This window comes from Solanum stenotomum, chromosome 5 (assembly GCF_019186545.1).
Source record: "Solanum stenotomum isolate F172 chromosome 5, ASM1918654v1, whole genome shotgun sequence".
Classification (NCBI taxonomy): Eukaryota; Viridiplantae; Streptophyta; class Magnoliopsida; order Solanales; family Solanaceae; genus Solanum; species Solanum stenotomum.
Window position 1 is genome coordinate 42,443,976 of NC_064286.1, and position 4,234 is coordinate 42,448,209.

General features: G+C 33.0%; 1 pseudogene; it reads left to right on the forward strand.

The window, feature by feature from the left end:
- The first annotated feature begins 617 nt into the window (after positions 1 to 617).
- The window catches only part of LOC125864871 (cyclase-like protein 2), a 9,226-nt pseudogene continuing 5,609 nt past the window's right edge, over positions 618 to 4,234 (forward strand).

Sequence of the window (4,234 nt, forward strand, 5' to 3'; positions counted from 1 at the left end):
TTTGTTTTAATGACTAATTTAGATTTATTATTTTGATGGTCAAATTTATTTATATTTCACTAATATTCTTGTAAAGCTTATTTAGAAGACCAATTTTTTTTCTTCAAATACAAAAATTAAATTACAATATAGACAAAAAAAATAGTTTAAAATTATAATAGAGCCACAAAAAAATAGTTAATTTTTTTTACACTAAGGAATGAAAGAAAAAAAAGTAAAATAAGAATAAGAAACTCAAATAATTATAATAAAACAAGTCAAAAAATAATTTATGTATGAAAAAGATTAAAATATACCTTGAACTTTGCTAGAAGAATCATATATACTCCTAAATAATTTTTAAGAAAATAAAAAATAAAAAATATAACACTAATTTTTTCACTTCCATTAAATGAAGGGTCTATGTGAGCTAATTTTATAACGGTAGGAATATATGTGAGCCGTTTGTATAACAATAAGGGTATATATGAGCTATTTTCATAACGAAAACATATCAATTCCAAATGACAAAGTTGAGGATATATCATAACCTTTTCCCTTTACTCTTTGTGAAGGGTAATATATATATATATTTTTAATGCTTATCATTTCAGCAATTACTAAGAACTCATGATATGGTATTCCATGCTTTTGATCTCAGTTCCTTGCTATGACTATGATTTGACACACATTTCATTAGCTTCCGATGAGGATTGTTTCCTCCTTCCTCCTCCTATTCACGCTACTGCAACTATTGCTCAACCCAAATTTCTCTATTTCCGACTCCGATGGCCCTTTTCCCGTTCGCCGGGAAGTCTACGGAAATGGAAGGATTTTTGACATTACTCACAGAATAACCTCTGATATGCCGTCGTACGGCTCTGAAGAGGGGCTAGGACAGTTCTTGTGGCTACCCAATAGCATGAAGAATGGATCCCTAGCTAATAACTCTGTCTTGAAATTACCCACCCACACAGGCACCCATATTGATGCTCCTTGCCATGTCTTTGATCATTACTATGATGCTGGGTTTGATGTTGATACCCTTGACCTAGAGGTTCTCAATTGTAACTATCAATTGTCTCTTAGTGCACTCATACACTTTTTATTCCCAATTTGATTTTCCGAGCCAAAATTTTCATTTTAATATACTGAGAAGTAACACACAATGTCTACTTTATATAAAGAGGGGTATAGCTCCTCTTTGTCAGCGGCATTCTCCCTTTTTCTCTACCAACCATTTCATTATGGAACTTTCTCCCAAGCTGCGGAACTAACAAGTCTATTCAAAAGTCGAATTAGACACTTTTACACAAATTTTCAAGTGGATGAAATCGGTCCAGTGGTCTCAGTTGGGGATGGGTGATCAAAACTCTTCCTTCTTTGCTTCACTGTCAATTGATTGGCACATGTAAATTTTCACCGAAGGGGGTTTGGATGAACCCTTAGGTCCTAGCTGGCTCCGCCCTTCCCCTAAGTTGAGGTCTGAAATGTTTGAAGTCTTATTACTCTGATTAAGTGTTAACCGCTTATTGTTTTCCTTAAGCTTTTTCATAGATTTGTTTGACTCAAGAGCAACTAATATGGAGTATTCTTATTCTGGTTAAGTACTTGACTACTTGTATGTTCTTTTTTTTGGAAATAAGTGTGAGTTTGATAACATTTTATCTGGCTTAAAAGTCAAAGTATGCTGGGATTATTTATGGGGGTTGATGATCTATGCTTAATAATGAGGAGATTATTGTTCATGAATGACTTACTTTAAAATGCATTTTTGTCTTTAAATATGGTACTCCCTGCAATATTAATACACATATTCTTATTTCACATACATAGAATCCCACATAACGTAATGTTGGCATTATTTAACGCTGCCGATCACATGCTGCATTAGTTATGGAACATGTAGTATTTAACACCACCGATCACACGCTGCATTAGCCATGGAGCAAGTGTATTTTTTCTTCAGCAGCTAACCAAATGCTGTATTATCTTTTGTGGGATTTTAGTGTTGAAATGAAATACGACCATGGTTTATAATCTAGTGATTTCAGTGGGAGTCTCTCACACAATAAGTATGAGTTCAATTCTTCATCTTCTCCTTCCACCTTCCCTTTCCCCTATGTAATAGAAGACTAAAAAGATAAAATCAAGGTCTTAATAGAGAGGAATGAGTACAAAGGATTCATATAGTTGATCCAAACTAGTTTTGTGATTCGCCATTGTTGATTGATTTGTTGTATATAAATGCAAAGATCACCATCAGAATTTCGTATTTAGTATAACTTTTCAGAATCCCTTACCGTCCTGAATGAGTATTTAGTAAACATGTGGCAACTTCTGAAATTGTAATGATTGTCTTATTATTTGTTCCGAGAAGTATTTTTTTTAAGAAAAAGATTTTCTTAAAGTTCTATATATTTTCTTCATTTTTGTAATAGTAAAAACATACATCCTTTGAGGAATATCGAAATTTGTATTTGATATGAAAATATTTCTCTAGTGTTTGAATGTAAATTTGATTAATTATTTACAATTCTGAAATAAAAATGTCAACTTGATTTCGTTCAGAAGGTTTTTCTATTGCGGTATTGCCCCTCTGTTAGTGAACTAGTAGTAGCGACCTCTTTAATTAGTTGGGAAGATAATCTCATTTCTTTCTTGGAACTAGTGTATGTTATATATTTTGATGTTTTTGGTTTGAGAATATATTTAGTTGGTCTAGAACTCTTAAAACAGTTGTTAGAGTTATCCTTTTTAATTTTGACGGGATGGGAGATAAAGTGATGCTTGGGCACTTTTGTGAACCTCCGCTAATCCACTGGGTACCTATGGCAAGTTATTATCCTATAATGGATGTCATGATTTGTATTATCTTTTATATTTGATATGTGACAAAGCTATTCACTTTGTTGCTTCTTGTTTTTAGATACATATTACATTCAAGTTTTATGGGTTCTCTCTAGTAGTCTTGACATTGATATTTTTATACACTTTAGTATTATATAATTCTTGCACTGAAACTATACCCTTTTTTCCCTTTGGATAAAGCTGAAACTAGTCTCCTTTTCATGTAAGTTTTTCTAGAATGAAGAAGTGACCATTTTTTGTTTTTCTTCGTTGGGAGGATTCCTCCGAATTGGGTAGTCCTAGTTTGACTTGGTATGCATGATAAGAAATGTCAAAAACATTAATTGATTAGCAGCTGTTAAGGAATTGTCTCCTACATGTTGACTTATATAAATTTTAAACAAATTCTATATCAAAAAATAATTTTGAGCATCCTGTCAAAATGTCTGTTCTGCATTTTGATGTCTGGTTCTCATTTCTCCTCAGCATTTACACAACTTCCTATATATTGTGTTATGTATTCAATGTTTTTGCTCATCTTCCTTAATTTTCTTTTAGTAGGTATTTGTTACTATAGATTTTGATTGGTAATAGGCACATTTTAACAGGTTAGTGATAATTTCTTTCACTTAATGACAGGACCTGCATTGTTGGTCGATGTTCCAAGAGACTAGAACTTAACAGGTATATCTGCTCTGTCGTGCCCAATATATCTTTGGTGATCATATTTTTTGTGTTCTATGCTGAATTCCATACTCCTGAAACTGTGATTCAGTAATTCGCCACCATGTAGTTCTGGTACTTCTACCACATGTCTCGAAAAAGAGATGTACATCTTTATTGTTCGCAGATTTGGTGTTGAGATTATGCAATAGCTTCATAACACGGGGGAACTATAATGGAATTTTTAGTGTGCAGAAATGAGATTATATTTTTAGCTAGATTCTCCTATGTTATGATGCAAGTCGTCTTGTAATTTAGATATCATGTATGATTTTTTGATATTATATGGAGGAATCTGACGTTCTCCTTTGGTTGACAAGAATTGTATTTTTCCTGGGGATCAAGCAAAATCTTCAGGTTCTAAGATTATAGTGAAGGGACAAAGAATGGAATTATTATTTAGAAGAGTGAGGATGAGAGTTGAGACCATACATGTGTAATCATGGGCAAAATGGAGTTAAATTATGATTAATATTCATGATCATTCTTGTGAAATAAAGTTCATTAGGGCTAGTCAAGATAACTGATGCCTACAATAATAGTCTAGCATTAAAGAGTAAACGAGTGAAGGATATTTTGTTCCCTGCCCAATTCTGTGACAAGAGATGATCAAGGTTTTGTTTTGGTGTAGAGATCTTTCATGAACGCTCTTGTATGGTGTTGATTTTGGGGGGGGGGGGGG